Source organism: Eubalaena glacialis, chromosome 15 (genome assembly GCF_028564815.1).
Source record: "Eubalaena glacialis isolate mEubGla1 chromosome 15, mEubGla1.1.hap2.+ XY, whole genome shotgun sequence".
NCBI classification, from domain to species: domain Eukaryota; kingdom Metazoa; phylum Chordata; class Mammalia; order Artiodactyla; family Balaenidae; genus Eubalaena; species Eubalaena glacialis.
Window position 1 is genome coordinate 79123091 of NC_083730.1, and position 21708 is coordinate 79144798.

A 21708-nucleotide genomic window follows, 5' to 3' on the forward strand; every position below is an offset into this window, starting at 1 on the left:
CACATAACAGGCTTTATAACTGGATGACACACATGTGAATCTATAGTCTTCCTTTTCTAAAAAAATTAAAATGCACATATAACTTAAAATTTCCATGAATTTTTACTTAGGTAAACACCCATGTAACCACCACCCAGATTAATATACAGAACATCTCCAGCTGATGGCAGCCTCCCTCGGGTCCCTCCATCACTCGCCCTCTCCCCCGGGGGGCCACTGTTCTGATTTCTATCAGTAGCCCTTAGTTTGGCCTCTCCTTGAACTCTGGACCAATGGAGTAACAGCCGTATTGTGTCTGGTCTCTTTCACTCAGTGAAACACTATCTGTGCTGTTGGGTACATCATTTGTTTCTTTTTCATTGCTGACAAGTATTCAGTTGTGTGAACATGCCACAGTTTATTTACCCATTGTACTGTTGATCGACATTTGGGTTGTTTCCAGTCTTTAGCTACTGCAATCAAAGCTGCTCTGAGCATTCTTATACAGATGCTTTTGTGTCTATGTCCTGATTTAAATGGTATTTTATTCCTTTCTTCCTTCACCTTACACTCCCAAATCTAATTTTTGATGGTAAATGTTCGTAAACCAACAGTTCATTTGTGCTCAGAAAAGGAACTTAGAATACTATGTGGCCACATCCTTGCAACAGGAGAAAGGACAGAGCTGCAGCAGAGCAGGGCAGAAAACAGAACTGAGTCCAAGGTACGTGGGGTTTCTGCACGTCTCCTAGCTTCTTCCCTGAAATCTTTGTATTTTCAATAACACCAAGGCCCTGGGATACTTCCTCCAAACTGCTGTATCTTAAAATGATTTTCAGCATTCATGCCACTTCAGGCATGGAATGATCACATCCTGGTTGAGAGGCAGCTAAAAGCACACTTCCTAGCAGAGAACGTGGCCATTACGATGTTCTTGATTCTCAGTTCTGGCAGCTCAACTACCTCGACATCCACCTTTTATGTTCATAATCCTTTGCACCCAGATAATTTCAGCACCCAAGACAGTATGGACATAGTAGGTCTTCAACACATGTTTGTTGATTGAATGTCAATGTGCCACAAGCTTAGGCAGAGAGCTGTGAGTTCAGCATCTGAGCTGCAGCACTGGCTCCTCCCCCTGGGGCACGACGGCTTCTCTTGGTCCAGTTGGACCTTGACCTCAGCTGGGACCTGATTAAGGGAGTAGAATCAGGATGGCCCTGATGCCAGATTCTAGGAACCAGGGCTCCACATTCATCCCATTCATCCCATCTGTGTCATCTGAGTTTTCAACCATTGCACTTCTGAGGCCTCAACTCTAGGAAATCTGAAGTTTGTGGCTACTGTATGATTTCTATTTCAGTGCATACTTTCGCTTAACAAGGATTTATGTGGGCCTCTTGAGAGAACACAAAACACTGAATAAATGTTGTTTTTTTTTCTTCTTCTAACATTGTGTAAAGAATTTGCACATTCTCATAATTTTTCTTTCTTGTTCCACACATTTATTGTCACAATGTACCTCAAACCCAGAAACTCAGGGAATAGCACGAGGGCCTCTTCAGGGCTTGTGCAGAAAAATCTTTCTCTCACTCTTTTAAAAAAATTTTTTATTTATTTATTTATTTATTTTTGGCTGTGTTGGGTCTTAGTTTCTGTGCGAGGGCTTCCTCTAGCAGCGGCAAGCGGGTGCCACTCTTCATCACGATGCGCGGGCCTCTCACTATCGCGGCCTCTCCCGTTGCGGAGCACAGGCTCCAGACGCGCAGGCTCAGTAGTTGTGGCTCACGGGCCTAGCTGCTCCGCGGCATGTGGGATCTTCCCAGACCAGGGCTCGAACCCGTGTCCCCTGCATTGGCAGGCAGATTCTCAACCACTGCGCCACCAGGGAAGCCCCTTGCTCACTCTTTATCACCTTTGGCTCTTTCTCCATCAAAGTTCAATGAACACATGAATTAAACCCCAGAAAGCAGTCTTTCTCAAATGGTGACGTCTGTCTACCAAACTTGCTTTTGGCTAAAATAAGGATCACATGTTAAAAAAAAAAGGATCTATGTCAATCTTGATTCATTTCCCCTTAGCCCTTCACAATAAATATGGAATTTGAGGTAGAGATACTCAAGGAAACAGTAGGTTCATTTTACCATCAAACATGGCTCTTCCACACCTGGTGCTCCATGTTAGAATCTCAAGGCTGCTGCTTTTGAACTCAGACTCACCCGTATTGTTATCCACTTCTCTTCAGCCCCAATTCCTTACTCCATGTACCAGCCCAGGGATGCTTTTGACAACACATAACAGAAAATCCAACTAACTATATCTTAAATGAATGGGGGCGATTCTTCTCATATAATGAAAAAATCTAGAGGGAAGTGTGGATTCAATGGCTTGCCTGTCTTTGTGATTCTCTTGGCCTTTCCCTCAAGGTTGCAAAATGGCTGCTGCAGTGCCAAGCATCACATCCAAGTTAAAGGCAAAAAGACAGGTGCTGCAGTTTCACTCTTTATCCGGAAAACAAAAACTTTCCTGCAAAGCTTCTAGCAGATTTCTGCTTAAGTCTGATTGCTTAGAACTGTCTCTTAGACGCCTCTAGCTGCCAGGGGGAGTTGGGAAAGCAAGTGGCGGGCAGCACAGGTGAAGGAGATTGGAAACAACCGTTTATCCCACAGCATCTGCTGCATCCTGTTTCTACCCCACCTCCCACGCTTCACTGTTGGAACATTTATGTCTTTCCTGTTTGAATGAATGGTGAGTCCCCGACAGTTGCCTCTAAATATCTCTCGAGTCCATTCTTGACATCATCCACTATGTTCCAGGAATGCTGGCCAACTTTCTGTCCTCAAAGAAAGGTGCCCCTGCTTCTTTGGACTCACTTGTCTCTCTGCCTGACATACTGCCTCTCCCACCTCCATTTCCGTCATGCATGGGTGGTTTCTTTTCAATCTTCAAGCCTTGGCTTAAATGTCATTTCCTCGGAGTGGCCTTCCCAGACCAAAGTCGGCCCTTACACTGGCCCTTATCCCTACATGAAATTATACATGTATTTGTATAATTTGCCTTTATCATCTGTTTCCCCATGAGACTTAGGGATGTCGGAACTTTCTGTCCTAGCAGTATGTCACTATGCAAACCACAGTGCCAGGCTCCCAAGAAATATTTGTTGAATGAATAAGTGAAGAGGAGGGAAAAAAAGTCGATAGTCTCAGAACTGTTGGCAGATACTGTCAAGTGGAGACTGTGGTTCAAATAAAACCAGACCTTTAAATAACAGCGGTTTTGTTAGGAGTAAAATGTGTGTACGCAAACACATCCACGTGGGTCCACACACAGACTCCAAAATAAAACAAAACAAGAAGAAAAAAGTAGAGGAATTTTGAGGCATAATAAAGACACCCTCATACTTCCCATCAGCCTTTTTGCTGCATTCCTGTCTTGAGGACCATGAAGGGGACGACGGGCCGCATCAGTGGGCAGATTAACAGAATTAATCATTTGCAGCACTCTCTTATTTTTAAGCCCCAATGCATTTCTTTTTATGTGGCCCCAGTGTTGCTAGTTTGTGGTAATCGAACCACGGCATGTGGCACCGGGCTGTATTTCACACAAAATGCAAGTGGGCACCTTTGTGCCTGAAAATTGCCAAGCCCCCCTTAGAGGGGTCTCAAGGCACGAGTGGTTCCTCGCCCATGAAGGCCACTGTAGCTGCCCTGCCTTCACTCTGGCAACCTCCCACCTTGATGCTCCCCTTCTAAGAGATAATCTCCATGCAAAGGTCTTTCCCACTAAACTTTAGCCCGTCGACGCCAAGACCACGTCTCTCATCTTTGCCACCCTGGTGCCTGGCGCCGAGTGGGTGCTTATTAAATGCTGGTTGCTTTCTTATTGGAACCCCACCTTCTTCCAATCTTTTGGAAGACTCTGCCCCTCCAGTAACCCTGCACCCTATTTGAAGCTCTTGTTTTGCACAGGATCTGTGGCTCTGCCCCTCGGCATCCAGCCTGCAGGAGCTCTGCAGACGCAGACCTGCAGGGGCAGCTTTCAGAACGCTGGGTGCAAAGTCCCCGCTCCCGTGTACGCAGAGCAAAGGGAGTTGACGCTTTTTGAAAAAGGAGGTTAGAAAGAAGCTTGGGGATGTCTCCCTCAGCCCCTGCTTTGGCCTCTGGATTTGAGAACATGAGTTGCAGGTGAAGGGAGACGTGAGAGAACCCAGCGAGCGGAGAGAGGAGCAGGGATCAGTGTCTTCAATGCGGTGTCACATCCCATCCAGAGCCCTCTGGGGAGGACTCCCAGACCATTCTTCATCTCCTTCCTTCCTGGACGACCTCCGCTGGCCGTGACATCCCCGTCCCCGTGCACAATGCCCAGCCCCTTCTCCGGTTGCTGGGTCCCCTCCGTCCAGCCAAGTTTGCCTCTTCGGGACCTGTTGCCACCCGGATTCTGCTCTGGCCCCAACTTTCGAGGGTGTTCAGCGAAGGGGAGATGAAGCCCTGAGCAGCCACAGCCGGGGCAGAGCCGACCTCTCTGCGTGTCTGGGTGGCCCCAGGGGATGTCCAGGGAAGGTGGCAGCAAACGGGTGGGACTTGGGCAATATCTCCCCTTTCAAGGACAGGAGGGTGACCGTCTGGGCCTTGTCCGGAGCCCATGGAGGAGGCTCAGGGCTTTTTTTCTCCAGCGACAGCCGTTCTCAGAACCAGAAGAGGGAATCTGAATAAAGAGGAGCTGCAGGGAGAGAGCTGCCTCCCCGCCCCAACTGCGGTTTCCAGGCGACACGCGGGCTGTCGCGGTCGCTGTCATACAAACCCTCTTCCCGTAAGACGGCAGGTCCCATGGGGAGAAGGGGTGAAGTGGAATATTTTATCAGCCGTGTACATATGTAACCAGAAATGGGGCTGAAAAGCAAAACCTCGTTTCCCTGAATAGGGGGAAGGAGGGAGGGTGGGGTGGCTGGAAGGGACTTATCTCCATGAGGTCAACAGCCAGAACACAGATGCGACCGCGGTTTTCACCCTCTGTGTTGTCAACTCGGAAAACCTAACACCGAGGGCTGCTCTCGGGATGAAGTTTGAAAGGCCTCTTGTTTTTGTATTAAAAATAAGAATCTGATATGCAGAGAAAAGGTGAAGAAAAAACAAAGAATAAGAAATACTTAAAAACTGAGCAGGAACGGGAGGGCGACTCTCCGAGAAGGAACGGAGCTGGATTTCCCATTCAGGGGCCATTTCTCACTCGTGGTTTGAGGACAGTTTTGCTCCTGTGGGGAGCAAGCCCTAAGTGCTGGCATCCTGGGGGCTGAAGTTCCAAGTTCATTGTGCAGCACGGGCGGGTCAGTGTGGTGCTTGGATGGAGAAAGTAGGGCTTCCCCTCGGGGTCAGAGGAGGCAGGAGGCCGTCCAGGTACCCGGAGTGGAAGGTACAATCTCTCCTCTGCTCCGAAAAGGCAGCATCTCTACCCTGCCTCAGTGAGTGCCATCCTCCGAGGATCTAAAGAACGAGGGGAAAAAATGAAATAAAATAATGTGCTGAAATACTTGCTTTGCCCAAGGATTTAGCGTGAAAGTAACCAACCCTGCAAACAGTCACCAACCCCTTTGCGCGGGGAAAGTAACCACTTGCACGACGTGTCATAAAGGAGGCTGGTTTATTTGTGCAGCTTAGTCTTTTGTGCTAGTTGGGGAAATTGAGGGGGAGAAGGCAGAGACCCACAGGCTGGCTGGGAGGCAAGGATGAAATGTTCTTCTTATTTTTTTTTGTAAGTCACTCTTTTTTAATAAATTTATTTATTTGTTTATTTATTTATTTATGGCTGTGTTGGGTCTTCGTTTCTGTGCGAGGGCTTTCTCTAGTTGCGGCAAGTGGGGGCCACTCTTCATCGCGGTGCGCGGGCCTCTCACTATCGTGGCCTCTCTTGTTGCGGAGCACGGGCTCCAGACGCGCAGGCTCAGTAGTTGTGGCTCACGGGCCCAGTTGCTCCGCGGCATGTGGGATCTTCCCAGACCAGGGCTCGAACTCGTGTCCCCTGCATTGGCAGGCGGATTCTCAACCACTGCACCACCAGGGAAGCCCCGAAATGTTCTTCTGATGATCAGTCTTATGCCCATTTCCAAAGAACAGAGCACAGACATGATCAGATGGGCAGACAGCACATCCTCCAACAGCTCTGCCCAGACACAGGCTGGGGTCTTGCTACAAGCTCATTCAGAAGTTTGTGAGATTATTAAAGTTAAGCAAAGAGGGATGGAGCGTGAGCATGAGAGAGAGAGAAGAGGAAAGACCAAGAGAGAGGGAGAGAGAGAGAGAGAGAGAGAGGTGAGAAACGCAAGAACCCATCTGGGCAATGCATCACATTGAAATTGCCCCGCATTAAAAATTCACCAGCCAGTGAATTTTCAAGGGATTTGTAGTAATTAGATGACAAAATGCTGGCAAATCTCAGGCTTGCCAAAGATGTTACTCAGGGGTCAAAGACTCGACACTTTCGGCTGGGTAATTTGTAAGTGTCAATCACTCGCTGCCATCAGAGAGGAGGGAGCGATCTGACGGCTGCATTCTAACTAAGTCGAGGCGCGAGCCTTCAGCCGGCCGTCTGCCAGCAAACCCCAAGACCCCGCGGCGCTGGGCTCCGGTGCAGACAGCAGCTGCAGCCCCGCCCGGGGCTCAGAGCCACGTCGGCCGACCCAACTTTCCAACTTCTTGACTGATTTTATTCCCCTTTGTCACTTTCAGAAAGCAGCAGCAGCTTGCCAAGAGTTGGACATCCCTCCTTCATGGAGGGGAAAGCGTCCTGTGGCCGGCCACCACTGAAGGTTGAAACGGTGACTCTCTGCACCTGGACAGGCCCCGGGGCCTAGTCTTCTCATCTGTGAAGTGGGGCTGAGACTCGCCTGGCAGGGCCGTCCTTACTGAAGGAGGAAGAACCCACTCTGTACCTGCCAAACTGATTCCTTCTCTCGGTATCTGCCCGCCTTTGTCTCAGGAGCTGTGCTGGGCTCTGAGGACGGGGCAGTGACCAAGAGGACACACCTGCCCCCAGGGAACATTCTAGTTGATGGGGAGGAGGAACGGATAATAAACAAATCAACAGAAAGCACGTCAGAGGCTGTTAAGTGCTAGGAAGAAAATGAAACAGAGTCAGGAGGATTAGAGCGTGTCTGGGGACCCTACTTTATACGGTGATGGAAGGAAAGGCCTCTTGGAGGAAACGAGGGCACGGAATGCTCACCAGAGGGCCTGCAAGGCCAAGCCCCGAGGCCCGAGCTGGACGATTCTGTTCTGAGAATTATCATGAGGCTGGAGACTGGGACGAAGGTACGCAGGGATAAGGCGGGGCTGGGCCCCCGAAGCCTTGGATGCTTTGAGGCCCCATGAAGCCGGGCTCGGTGCAGCCCAGCCTGGACAGTCCCTGCTCAAATCTGATTTGGGTCCCAAGGGGAGGGAAAGCACCTGGAGATGCCCATATGTGGCGTCCGGCCTGCCTGTGGGCCTGGGCCGACACTTGCCAGGGGATCTCATTTCAGCTGCTTGCGCTGATTGAAAGCGAGCTACAAAGGGGACCAGTGAGCCAGAAGGTAAAATGATGCTATCAGGATGGCGGCTGGCCTGGAACTGCCTGGACCCCAGACCAGCCTGAAAAGGAGACCCTTTTCGAGATGATGGGTGCAGAGCGACCCCTCTCTCCCTCACTGCTCCTGCCCATCAGGGTATTTTTTGGAAAGAGCACTGGCTTTGGAACCAGACAGATCCTGGGCCCTGAAGGCTGACTCTGCTGTTTCTGAGCTGTGTAACCCTGGAGAAGGTACTCCATCTCTCTGGACCTCTGTTTCCACATCTGGACAATGGGCACATGAGCCCCACTCACATGGTACAGACAGGCATTATTCGTAAGAATCTGGCTCAGGGGAGGTTCTCAACAGAAGCACTTCCAACTCCAACACAGCCCTGATAAACAAAAGATGGTCAGACTCTGGCTGGCCGCTTAAAGAGTATCCCAATTAGCAAAAGAATTCTGTGGCTGAACCACACTTTAGGGGTATAAGCCAGGGGGCAAACCTCTGCTTTAAAAGAGCTGAAACAGGGTGTCTCTGTATAGCCTGCAGCCTGGTTTGCAAAATAAATGTCCAAAGTGGAATCTATATGCTGGGGATATTTATGTATTTGGCTCATATTGGGTCCAGGGAGGGGCCAGGGCTGGGATCTGTAAATCACTTTCTCCCTTGAGCTCTTCATGGTTATTTCTCATTTGTTGTTGGCAGGGGCAGGGCGCCATGCAGGGTGTATTTATTTCTCTCACCCACCTCCTTTCCTGGGCCTGGGTCTCCATCCCAGCGAGCCTTTGCTGCAGGTTTAACTGGGCTGTGAAACTGCTCAAGGGGAAAATGAGAAACTACCCAGTGTTTCATGGGAGGCAGTGGGCTGGGCTTCCCGAGCTCCGATGGCCAACCCTCACCACTCCATGGAGCAGGGATAACTACAAGCCCCTGGACCAGGACGCAGGTGCCTGCGGCACCCACCAAATCCACGCCAGGCTCCCCTGCAGCTCGGAGGCCCGGAGGCCCACTTGAGATGCAGATGAAAATTAGCAGCAGCAGCAAGTTGGCTCAACTATTCCCCACGGCCCCTCGTTAATATCACCCATCTTTGTAGTTTCGACTGGGGAGTTTGGAGCTGACCCGGCATCTGCTTAAGAATCACTGGGACGGAGAATCATAAGGCAAACAACGCTGATTCCACAGAGCTGTCATTTATTGAGCACTTACTGCATGCCAGGCGTTAAGCTGAGGCCCCTGGTGAGCTTCGGCTCAGCTGATCCTCACGAGGACCCAGGGATGGTAGGTGACTGTCCCCTCATCAGTGGGACCGTCCCTGAGTCCATGTGAAGGTGGCCCCCCCCCCACACTTCCAGTGCCATCTCCGTGCTCTGATTTCCAGCCCTTCTCTCTGCCTGACATTACAGGCACTTCGAGGATGGACCCAGGCTTTGTTTGTGATGAAGGCAGCCGACCTCTTTGCCTCCCTGGGTCACAGAGGCTGTGGTTTTTAAACTACCTGTTTGTTGCCCTGAATCAGAGAAAGAGCCGGTGTAGTGGGGAGGGGCCTGGAGGACCCTGAATGCGTGTCCTTGCTGCTGTCTGGGCAAAAGAGGCGGTGGCTTGCGCTGGCCGCATAGCCTTCTGAAGCCGAGGCTAAGCTCCGGACGACCCAGAACTGCATGTGCATGGCTTCCCTGTCCTTTGCACAAAGGACACACAGACACGCATGCCTCATCAGAGCTGGGAACCTCCCCAGTGCCCCTGGAGCGTCCCCCCCATCTCAGCAGTCTCAGGCTGCCACGGCCTGAACTGTGTGCTCCTGCCCCGCCTGCGGGCCCCGAGGGGCAGGGGCTGTGTCTGCCCTCTTCCCCATGGACGCTGGGACCCAGCCCAGGGAAGGGGCCAGTCAACATTCTGCTGAATGAATACATGCGCGCACTCTCTCTCAAAGGCCTCGACTGGCGGTCTGGGGCTTGGGGATGAACGTCAGGGAGACCCAGCAGGAACACCCCAGCCTCTCCGGAGCTGGGAGACTCTGGGGCTGTCCCGTCCCAGTGATTCTGCATAGCCTCGAGCTTCAGTTTCCCCAACTGAAAAATGGGGGGAAAGAGCAGTGCCCGTGGGTTGCAGGGCTGTGGTGAGTATTCAGTCATGGATCATTGGACTTCATTTTATCATTGAATCCCCAGGACCAGAACTTAGCTCTCAAAGAAAGATGGCTGAGTCATTAGGACTCAGACCCCAGCCCTGAGACTCTGTCGCAGGTGTGCCTGGAGGGCTCAGGGTCTTCTAATGTGGGACCCCGATTACTCAAGTCCTTGCTCTGGGTTGACCTCCATCCCTGACAGAACGGACTGCCTTTGGAGACACAGCGCGGGTCCTCGCTGGGCGTCTGAACACTGATGCTGCACCCACGGGGAGGACGGGTTGGGAGGGTGGATGCTGCTTCTCGGAACGGGTTTCATCCTAATAATTAGGGACTGTGGCACCAAGGTGGCACCACACCAGGAAAGTCAAGGATGCAGTAGGATGTAATCTCTGCAGATGGCCCGCGAGCTCTGGTTAAGAGTCCAAACACTCCTCCAGGTGCGAGAGGAAAAGGGACAGGCTCTGGCTGCAGCAGCCTGGTTGGAGGGAAGCTTCCAGCTCACAGGAATGGGCAGAAAGGGTGGTTCAGAGCCTTGCCAGGTTTTCTCAAATGGGTGGGGCTGTGTTTCCAGGCAGAGGCAGACACGGAGGGTCAGGGCGGGGTGGGGAGTAGTGGGGACGCAGCCTGGAGGTGAAGAGCACAGCCCGGAGTTGGCCGCCTGCTTCCGACCCTGGCTGACCCTGGAGCTGTGTGGTCTTGGGCAAAGCACCTAACCTCTCTGGGTTTCTGCTGCCTCAGTGGAGATGAGGATGGTGATAATGGTGCCCATCTCTTGGGGAGGTGAAGGATTAAGTAAGTTAATCCGTGGTTAGAGCAGTGGTGATTATGGTCACTTAGGATGGTGGATGAACCAAGCCCACAATGGGGGAGGCCAAGAGAAGGAAGGAAGGACCCTCCCCCAAGGCCCACTGTGAGCCAGGGGCTTTATGTCTCTTTCAGCCTATGGATGGGGCCCTGGCTCCGAGAGGTGCAGTGTCTAACCTGAGTCACACAGCGGGGTGATCACCCACCCAGGCCCGCTCACTGAATCCTCTGAGGTGGGCGTTCCTGTCATCCCCATTTTACAGAAGAGGAGACCGAGGCACAGAAGGCCAGGCCACTTGGTCCTGAGGTCACAGAGCTTGTCGTAAGCGGTGGAGCCGGGATTTCTACCCAGCAGTCTGGCTTTTCCCACCCAGCTGTGCATGATTCAGATTCCCTGACCTCAGGCTGCGGAGAGGGTCAGTGAGCTTGCCACCCACGGGAAGTGCCTGCAACTCCCAGGACCAGCTCTTCCTCACTTGGTGACGAGGGGGTTGGTCCTCCTGGGATGGTCTGCCCCAGGCAACCGGTCCCTCCTGGGGTCTCTGGCTGGACCCCGTAACTGTGGTCAGGAGGTCCCTGAGGGAGAGGCTAACCTCCTCTCCCTCAGAGTGGCCGGGTTTGGGGTCCCAAACCCTCAATGCCAGCCAGACGCCAGGGTGGGTGCCAGCATCCCTGAAAAGCTGCATCCCCTTTCCCAGCCCCTTCCGTGTGCTCTGTGTCCCGGGCCCAGAGCCTGTCCCCAGCTCCCCCGAGGGCGCTGGCTGCTGTGAGGGGACCCCTGCTCCCCAAGCCGTCTGGCAGCCCCTTGTGGGAGCGAGTGGCCACGGGCCACCTTGCCATCTGCAGCCCTGCCTTCAGGTTTCCCAATTCCGGTCACATTGTGCCCACACCTGCCCGCCGCCGCACGCCATTGCCACTCTCCTTCCCCGGCCCTGGTTTGGGGTGAAAGCCTTGCTTATTAGTCAATCTGGAGCCCACTTACTGTGAATTACCAGGCCTGATTGATATTCATGAGTGGATACAGCTGAAACCTCAGTCAGCTGCCACGTGACTCTGCCTGGGGGAGGCGGCTGCTCTGAGGACGCGGGGACCTGAGTGGCCCCGGCACACAGCGGCGGTCCCCGGCTGACGGCCGTCCATGCCCAGCAGTGGCCGGGACCGGGAGGTGCCAGCAGGGTTTTCCAGTCCGGATGGTGGCAGGGAGGAGGGGCCGGGGGCTGGGGCGGAGGGAGGCCAGCAGCCGGCCGCCCCAGTTCCCATTGCTCCACCCTTGCACGGCCGTTCCTCCCACCTGGACCTCCTCTTCCTCTCCGCCTAGCTACCCCCTCCCCCCGCAGCTGGGACATCACTTCCGAGAGGTGCCTCCCCAGCACCCCCATCTGAGTGAGGCCCCCCAGCATTATTCTCCCGGTGCACTGCACTATGTCCGCGCGCACACACCCCGCAGGGGCATCCCGGTCTGCAACCTTGTTTTCTGGTGTTTGGGGTTGAGTCCCATGGGGACCTAGTCTTGTACCCCTGGCTCACCATCTGGCGCCTGGCACAGGGTAGCGTTCAGTAAAACTTGGTGGGATGCATGGTAAAGTGCTTCCCCCCGGACTAGGCCCTGGGCTGTGGCTCAGCCCACATCTCCCCTGGGCTTGAAACCGCCTGGGGGGGACAGTGTATTCTCTGTTTGCAGAGAGAGCAGATGCAGAGATTCAGGAACCTGGGAAGCAGAACCCAGGCTGGTGTGATTCTCAAGCCTGTGCTTCAGGGTTAAAGGGAGGAACTTAACCTCTCACCCCCAAGGGCTTGGGTTTCTGGCAAGTACCGTGTCTTGAGGGTCCGGGGGCTTTTGCTCCAGGCAAGATGCCGTGAAAGTAAATATTGACGATCAGCTCAGAGAACATGCAAACCCCTCTCCATTCTGAAAAACCGCTTTGCTGAGTGGGGGCTGAAAGCATAGATCTGTCTATATGCTTCTTCGTAGATCAGATACCCAGCTGAACAGAAGAGAGATGCGGAAACTGGGACTGCTTTCCAGACGCTTGGAAGTTCAAGTCTGGCCTCTCCCAGCAGGAACAAGGAGCAGCTGCTTTACAAGCCCACGCCTGCAAAACGAGACGAGGTGGTGCGCCCGTCCCTGATTCCTGGCTTCGAAAGCCAGGGCAGGGAGGCCTAGGGATTGGAGAGGGGTCAGTATGCAGAGAAATGAGGCTAAATCCAAACTCCGATTGCGAAATTCAAACGTTTCGCAAAGAAAACAAGGTTTGAACGGACTGAGTCTTGGAAACCAGAATGAACGGTTTTTTTTTTTTTTGTTTTGACACCCGAGGGCTTTTTTTAAAAAGTGGCGGGAGCTTCCCTGGTGGCGCAGTGGTTGAGAATCTGCCTGCTAATGCAGGGGACACGGGTTCGAACCCTGGTCTGGGAAGATCCCACATGCCGCGGAGCAACTGGGCCCGTGAGCCACAACTACTGAGCCTGCGCGTCTGGAGCCTGTGTTCCGCAACGGGAGGGGCCGCGATAGTGAGAGGCCTGCGCACCGCGATGAAGAGTGGCCCCCACTTGCCGCAACTGGAGAAAGCCCTTGCACAGAAACGAAGACCCAACACAGCCAAAAATAAATAAATAAATAAAGTAGCTATTAAAAAAAAAAAACTTTAAAAAAATAAAAAGGGGGGTGGGGTGGGGATGGGAACCATGTCCCATGTACTGGGTGCTCGGGGCACTGTGGGAAGGGACCGGCTCCCCTTCCTCGAGGAGGATTGGGGTGGAGGCTGCCCGGCCGGAGGGAATCTGTCAGTGACCCGTGGGCAGCTCTGGGGCCCACCTGGCTGTGACGATCAGAGGGCAAAGAGCACAGAAACTTCCAGCAGGAGGACATTAACTCGCTGGCCCAGTGACACCCGGGGGCTTGATGAGCGCCATCTGGGTCCCTTGGCAGCGCGAACGCTCCGGAAGAGAGAGGATTCATCTCGGAGGCTGGGCTCACCTGCCTGGCTAGAACTTTCCTGGGTTTGGCAGTAAAGAGTCTCTGGATGGCCTGCTTCTCCAGAGGTCGGACTAGGGGCGACCTGGGTTCCAGCAAATGCTTAGTGGGCGCCCCTCCCCCCCCACTTGTGGACAAGCCCTCGAAGGCTTCCTCTGGGGACAGAGCACACACACTCTGTGCCATGAGGAAGCACCGTGGCAGCGACAACCCTGAGAGGCTCAGAGGGAGGGCACCCGAGTCTTGGGTGGCCAGGGGGCACTGCTCAGAGCCAGTGGTGTCGAGACACGAAGGATGAGAAGGCGGGAAACGGTGGGGGAAGTGGGAGACGAGGTGTCCCGGTCACCCAGGCCACAGATGGGCGCTGGCACTAAGACGGTCCCCAAGGGAAGGGATGGGTGCAGGGTATGTTGTGTGCGGGATCCCGACTGCACTCACGGCCCGCTTTTCACCCCCTCCACCACCACGTCCATGCATTTTGCTAATCCCCGCCCTTGCTGACTTTGAGCTCCACCATGTGACTTGCTTTGGCCAACGGGGCAGTAAGCAAACCTGTCTTCGCGTGTAAGCTGTGTGTAAGCAACAAGGGTCACACGCTTCTCTGGGGTTTTTCATTGACACCTAGTGCTTGGGTCTTAAACCCGTTATCCAAATTCTTGGCTTAAGAATCCACGGAAAGATGTGGTATGTGTGTACAATGGAATATTACCGAGCCACAAAAAGGAACAAAATTGGGTCGTTTGTAGAGACGTGGAGGGACCTAGAGACTGTCATACAGAGTGAAGTAAGTCAGAAAAACAAACATTGTATATTAACGCATATACGTGGAATCTGAAACAATTGGTATAGACGATCTTATTTACAAAGCAGAAATAGAGACACAGATGTAGAGAACAAACGTATGGATACCAAGGGGGAAAGGTGGAGGGTGGGATGAATTGGGAGATTGGGATTGACATACATATACTATTGATACTATGTATAGATAACTAATGAGAAGCTACTGTATAGCACAGGGAACTCTACTCAATGCTCTGTGACCTAAATGGGAAGGGAATCCAAAAAAGAGGGCATATATGTATACGTATAGCTGATTCACTTTGCTGTACAGTAGAAACTAACACCAGATTGTAAAGCAACTATACTCCAATAAAAATTTAAAAAGAGAATCCATGGAAGCATCATATTTTTGGATCTTTGAATGGTGCTCATGTGGGGTTGAGTTCTAGAGTCAGCTCAAAAGGTGAAAATCAGGGCCAGTGAAATTGATCTTGACAACGCCCCATGAAGACGCCGGGCAGGAGCCTGGCTGATTCCCACACTCCCTCTCCTGCTTCCTGCAGCACGAGGACCCCCGTGTCTTAATGGGCCGACGGCCTCCCAGGAGAAAGACTATTTCCCAGTGTTCCCTGAAGGCAGGTTTGACCATGTGACTCTGTCCTGGCCAAAGAGATGCGGGCAGAAGTGACATGAGATGGCCCAGGCTGTGTCCTCCCGCTGGCCGGGTCCTGCACAGAGAGAGCCCTCCTGGCCGTGTGATTCAGAGGCAGCCGGGTCCCTGCCACTGTGCAGTGCCCTGTCAGAGCGAGGCTGCTCACCTTCCCAGTGTCACGTGAGAGAAGTCAGCCTCCATCTTCTTGAAACCACTGATTTTGGGGTCTGTCACAGCAGGGGAAACACACTCTAATACACCATCTGTCTGCAAGGCCACCACAGCTGGCTGTATCTCTAGCTTGCTGCTGTTCTTTGAGCACCAGGTAAAGAAGCTGGCTAGCATTTCAGAGTCGACAAAAGATCTCCCAGCTCACAACTGTTGCGGTGAGATGCTTATTCTCTGAGGGCTGGGCAACTGAACCAAAGAATAGAAATACTGGAGGGGGAGGGGCTTAAGGGCTCTGGACCCACATCCCAGCTCCTCTGGGAAATACAGTTCGAGAATCATTAAAGGAATCAGTGTTCTAGGCTATGTCTCATGTGGTCCGCCACTCCTCAAGCGTCCTTCCTTCTCCCAAGCAGCCAAAACTTTGACTGTGGGGCGGGGGCCAGTGAAGAGGCCTGGAGGCAAGGGGGCCTGCCTTGTTCCAGCACCTTCCTGGAGTATTAGCCGTGCGCGGTTCACTTCAGTCCTCAAGCCTCAGTTTCCTCACCTGGGCAACGAGAGCGACAGCCTCTGCCTTGTCGCAGCCGAGACTCAACACTGCGAGAACGCCTTGTAAACCGCGGGGTGACACACAGACATGCGAGGTGGCGGTGATATTATCGCCTGGAATCTTTTTTGGGGGTCCAGGAGAAGGGAGGGCTACTGACAGTCCCTAGGGAAGGCAGGAGCAGCTGCCATCCAGAAATCTGCACGACTACAGAGAAATGTTTGCTGTTGGCCTGAGCCCAAGGATGGGGCACTGCAGCCCCAGTGGATCGTTTTCATGAAAGCTGCAATTAAGGGGAAGTGGGGTCTATTAAAGAAGCTGGAGGGGACGCAGCCCTGGCTTCTGGCGATGCTCTAATTAGATTGCAGGGCCCCTCTTATTTTGCTGCTGAGCCAGAAGGCCCTGGGCTCAGGGCTTGTGCTGGGTGGCGGGTGATGGCGAGAGCCTGCCGGGGCCCGGGGGGCACGCCTTACGCTGGGGAATGGGGTAACTACGGCGAACGCTTGTACAGTGTTTGCTGCATGGTAGGGACCATACTGTACTCGCTTGATCCTCACAACTCCAGGAGTCGTATGGCTGTTGTCAGTTCACAGATGAGGACACCGAGGCACAGAGAGGTCGAGGGGCAAGCTCAAGGTCATGCTGCAGGTAAGTGGCAGAGCTGGGATTCGGGCCCAGGGAGCCTGGCTGGGTCTGGGCAGAGGTGGCAGGATGGGAAGGGCACAGAATGGGGAGCGATGCCACGGTGTGACCTTGGGGAAGCCACCCGCCCTCTCTGGCTCTGGCTTTCTGAGTTGTAAGATTAGAGGGGCTTGCTTTAGATCAGGGATTGGCAAACTTGATGTTAAGGGCCAGACGGTAAATATTTTGGGCTCTGCAGGCCATACAGTCTCTGTTTTAACTACTCAGCTCTGCTGCTGCAGCAGGAGGGCAGCCTAGACCATCTGTAAACCAATGGGCATGGCTGTGTGCCAATAAAACTTTATTTATACAAACAGGCAGCAGCTGGACCTGGTCCACAGGCCCGCAGCCTACCAACCCCCAGTTTAGATCACTCATGTCCCTTCTTTACCACTTTTTTTTTTTTTTTGGCTAAGTTGCGTGGCTTGCGGGATCTTAGTTCCCTGACCAGGGATTGAACCCAGGCCTTCGGCAGTGAAAACGTGGGGCCCTAACCACTGGACAGCCAAGGAATTCCCTTTACCACTTCTTTGTATCACATTCATGTTCTTAATAATTTTCTTTATACAAATTCACTATTTTTTTACCTCCTCCTTAGGGCTTGGCAAAACCATTGGCTTGATGAGCTAGCTGTATATTTCCAATTGTAACATACATGTGAAAATAAACCCATAAGTTAAAAATTAAAAAAAATAAAGTTTATGGGCTGCCTAAAATCATCTCATGTACCACGGAAGCCTGAACTCCATGCTTCATGAGACATGTTTACATCAGTGGTTTTCCAACCAACTCCTGACGGGGAGGATGAACACGTGGGGGGGCCTTACACCCTGACTTTGAATAGAGCGGTTCTACTTTCTCTGTTTTCTACATTGGGGTTCTGCATAAGACTTTTGCTTGGAAAAAGGGGTCCTGTGGTCAAGAGAGTTTGGAACTACCTAAAGGTGGCTTCAAAATGAACTGGGAACTGGTGAGCTTTGGGCGAGGACATCCCAGCTCTGCCTGCACGGGGCTGTGAGCCTCCACGCTGCTTCTTAGATTTCCTAAAGAAAAACAGATGATTTCCTGTTACACCTTTGGTCCAGCCCTCTCTCCTGAACTGGAGACACACATCCTCCGGGAAGCTCTCCATCTCCACCTGACAGCTCTTTCCAACTGAACGCGTTAAAAACCCAACTCCTGGTTCCCCTCTGGGCCAGCTCCTGCACGTGGCCTGTCTCAGTACATGCTGACTTCTGTCTCCCCGGGACTAAGGGCCCAAACCATGGCGCCGCGCAGCCCACAGCCAGACCTCTAGTCTGTCCCCTGGGCTCCACCTTCAAAACATCTGGCACCCGGCCGCCTGTCACCTCCTCCGCTGGTTGAAGCCGCCACACCTCCCCTGGATTACGGCAGGGGCCCTGCCCTCCTCCCCGGGCCCTGGGCTCGGCAGCCAAGCTGAGCCTGCGCAGTGGTCTTCCCAGTCCAGGGCCCTCGCTCCCGCTGCCTCTCCGTCCCTTCCTTCCCGCTCTGCTCTCACGCCTCCTCCTTGGGGAGTCCTCCCTCGGTCCCTCCGGACACCCCGTACAGAATGCAGCCTCAGTAGCACCAGAGGAGAAAACATCTGCTTGTTGTCTGTCTCCCCACATCCCACTGTCAGCTCCTGGGGACCCGGGAGTGTCCCTCCCAGCACCCAGGGCTGGGGCTGGTGCACAGCAGCCTGAGCAAACATCTTGGGAGGCACGCGCCCAGGTGTTTCAGGTTCAGACCTCTCCTTGGGCTCTGCAGCAACAGGAGCCCCCGGGGATGAGGCCACGGGCTCTGCCTTCGGGAGGTGACCGTCCTCCGGGGGTCTCGGGGGTACCCCATCACCCCCACGCTCTACCCTGGTGCCCTCCACAGCCCCACTGAGCCCCAACATGTTCCCGTGCACTGGGGATTGACGGCATTCGATGGTATTAAAAACAAAACCAAACAGCATGTTAGGAGTTCATGGTAAGTAGGTGCTGAGCAGGAAGAGCCTCATCAGGGGAAAAATGACTGGACGCCTTTCATTCAAGCTGCCCTGAGGTTAGATTTTGAGTTCCGGCACACGCCAGCCTTCCTTCCTGAGCCTCAAGCTCCTCATCTGTAAAATGGGGACAGCAGCGCAGCCCGCGGCGCAGGGGTGAGGAGAGGAGGGTGTGCATTAAGGCCCCGAGTGGGGCCAGGCTCTCCTGCGAGCACGTGCTGCCCTGCCGCCCCGGGCAGGAGAGCTCGGGGCGGGTTGGAACTCGGGCTTCCCGCTACCTGGAGCTGGGCGCGAGTCCCGGGGGCAGCCCCTCATGCTGTGTCACCTGGGAACGTCACCTGCCCCTTGGAGGCTCCACTTCTGTACATCTCGTAAACTTACCTCCCACAGCTGCTGGGAGGACAAAGTGGCGTTCGTTCCTTCATCACATATTTACCAAGCACTTCCTACCCGAGAGGCACAGGAGATGCGGTGCACACGGAACAGGCACGGAGCCTGCCCTCCCGGGGCTGACAACCCCAGGAGGGAGGACAGACACGAACACGACACAGACAACCATTTACAGCTGTGACAGGGGCCAGGGAGGCGCTTAGGTGTTACGAGGGCATCCAACAGGGGGGCCTGGCTTGTCTGGCGTAGGGTTTGGAAAAATCAGCTAGGGGAAGGTGCCTATTTCAGCGGCTGGGGCAAGATGGGAGAACAAATTTATTATTAAGCCAGGATTCTATTAATCTGTTATTATTAATACTGCTGAAAAAAATGATTGCATATTATTAGTGAAGCTCAGCAAAGAGAACCAGAGAGGGTTTTTCGTGGGCGGGGAGCGCACGTTCCATTTCTGCAAGGTGTACCAAAGGGTTAAAGTCATTTTCATTAAAATTCAAATTTCAGCAGGCGCTCACTCTCCCTTCGCCGTCCTTTGAACGTTTGACTGGCAACCATTTCATATTTCAATCTCGGCAGAACAAATTGAATTAGATGTTGAAACCAAACTCGGCTCTGTTCACCAAAGCCTGCATGCTCGGCTTGCACTAATCCTTTCCTAGATGCTGCAGAGCACAGACGGGCGCTGGGAGGGACGGGCCCTGCCACAAAAGACAAAAGAGCCCAAGGAGGCGGTAAAAGGAAAGGAGGAAAAACACGGGGGCAAAGGCCGCTGGAAATTGTCTTCTGCCTGATTCTCGGGTCTTCAAGCCCAGGAGACAAACTCCCGTGTGGATCCAGGGTTTCTGTGCCTGCATTCCTGGCACCCAGCACAGTGCCAAGTGCAGAGGGATGCCTAGTGTTCGATGGACGAATGAATGAATGATTGGGGGTGAGGATTAGCCGTTGGCTTTGAGGACTTAACTCCGCCACCCTCTGCCTCTGGCCTGTGCCGTTCCCCCGCTTTCCTTTCTGAGACACTGCAAGATGCCTGGCGCCCTCCCAGGCTCAAGGTGCTTCCGCTGGGACCTGGGCTCACTCCAGTCCTGTGATCCTCCACACCAGCCCCTGCAGAGCGTGCAAACCGGCCGGAGGATGCCAGCTCGCGTTTCCCAGGAGGAAGGGGGCAGACCTCACACCCTGGGATCACACCATGGCTGAGGGTCTGTGGAATGGCCTACAAGCGCTGACACAAGGGCCCGAGCCTGGCTTCCAGTCTACTGTGCCCACGGGTAACCCCAGGATGGAAAGGGTTAGGAATAAGCACAGCAACACCGGTCGTTTCTGGGGGAGGGGCTCACTTATTTCCCAACGGCACCACGGCAACCGTGGGCCCATCCTGAGTCTGGCTTTGGCTTTGTATGAGGAGCAACTGGGCAAACCACGTCTCTGCTTGGCCTGCTCGGGGGCTGCTGGGCAGAGGTCACCCCCTCCAGGCTGCCTTCCTGGATACACGGGCTCCTTTCCACCACGACCCACCTCAGAATGCTCATCCTTCCTCAGGTGCAACCTCCGTGCTTTATTTCTGGAATTTCTCTCCTACGTCTTCTGGTGGTTTGGGACCTCTATGTCCCATCATCATTCAAACCCACCTGAAGCCCCCTCCCTGAAAGCTCCCCCCGTGCCCCACTGCTCTGGTGACAACAGTGACCGTCAATCTCCCCAGGGCCTTGTCTCAAAGGCCCGGAGTCTCCCCAGTTCACCCGGCACACATTGGGTGGATGCTTTTCTTCTGAAACGTTTTCACGCAGTCCCTCTCCCTCAAAGGGGGAAAGATGCGCCCTCCTCTGGGCCAGGCTAAAGACCTGGCTTTATTTTATTATTACCTAGCTATACTTTTTATTCCAGAATACCAATAATAATGACGATGATGATTATGATAATAAAAATGATGAGAGCTTTAGTAGTTCCTGTTTAAAGAGTTACTTTCAAAGGGGTGGGGACAGGGCTCAGGATTACTGAGACACTTGCTCAACCTCCAGGCCATCCCCTGCGCCAGGTGCTGTGCCTGAAAGGACCAGGGACAGGATCAGCTGAGGAGGGACAGGGGGGCAGGGGCTGGGCAAGGAGAGGAACGGCATGTGGCTACTTTCCATAAGGTGGTCGGGGCTGTCTCTCTGAGGAAGGGAGGGAAGCTTAAACTAAGATCTTAGAGTGGCTGGTGGAGGTGGGGGAAGGAAACAGGAAGAAGGCGGGGGCAGGGTGTCCCAGGCAGAGGAAAGAGAAAGCGCAAAGGCCCTGGGGTGGGACTTGCTGTAAAGGCCGGAGCGCAGCAAGTGAGGGGCAGGGGCAGGGGAGGCAGGGCCTTCTTGCTCGTCGTGGTGAAGAGTGTGGTTTTACTCCAAGTGTGCACATGGGGGCAGGGCCGAAGGGATTTAAACTACACCCCCCATGATCCAGCTCCTGGCTGCACGTGGAGAATGCAGTGCTCCTGGGGGAGCGTGGAGTCTGCCGTGGGCGTTGGTGAGAGCCAGGTGTGGCATGAAGGTGGGGGGACGGGGTACCCCCCCGAGATCTCTAGGGGAGTTGAAGCGACTGCTTCTATTTGCTTATGGGGGGCCCCTCCACCCCAGAGAGTAAGCCCCCAGGGTTGGGGGTACAGACGCCAGGCTGGGATGGGCAGGCAGGAGGGAAGGGGCCACAGTCTCCCTGAGCGCAGCTGGCTGAGTGGCTGGTGGTTTTCCCTCCTGCCGCTCCCTCAGGCCATCAGCTTCACGACCCCCTCGCTCCTCTGCTGGTCCTGAGCTTTCTCTGGGCTTGGGCCGCGGCTTGCTTGCTTGTTCTTTTGGACACAGGGAAGACAGTAAAGCATGAAGGTCAAGAAAGACCCGAGGCCCTGGGGTCAGATTCATCTCCTGCAGGTGCCTGAAGCTCTCTGGGCCTCACAATACCCCTGCTATATGGAGGCGCCGTTAGCACCATCCCATTTTAAAGATGAGGAGACTGAGGAATCGAAGGTTAAGTCACTGGCCCATGCTCACAAGGCTGGTGAGTGGTGGATGTTACCAGGGACCCAGAATGGTCTGAATGCAGAGC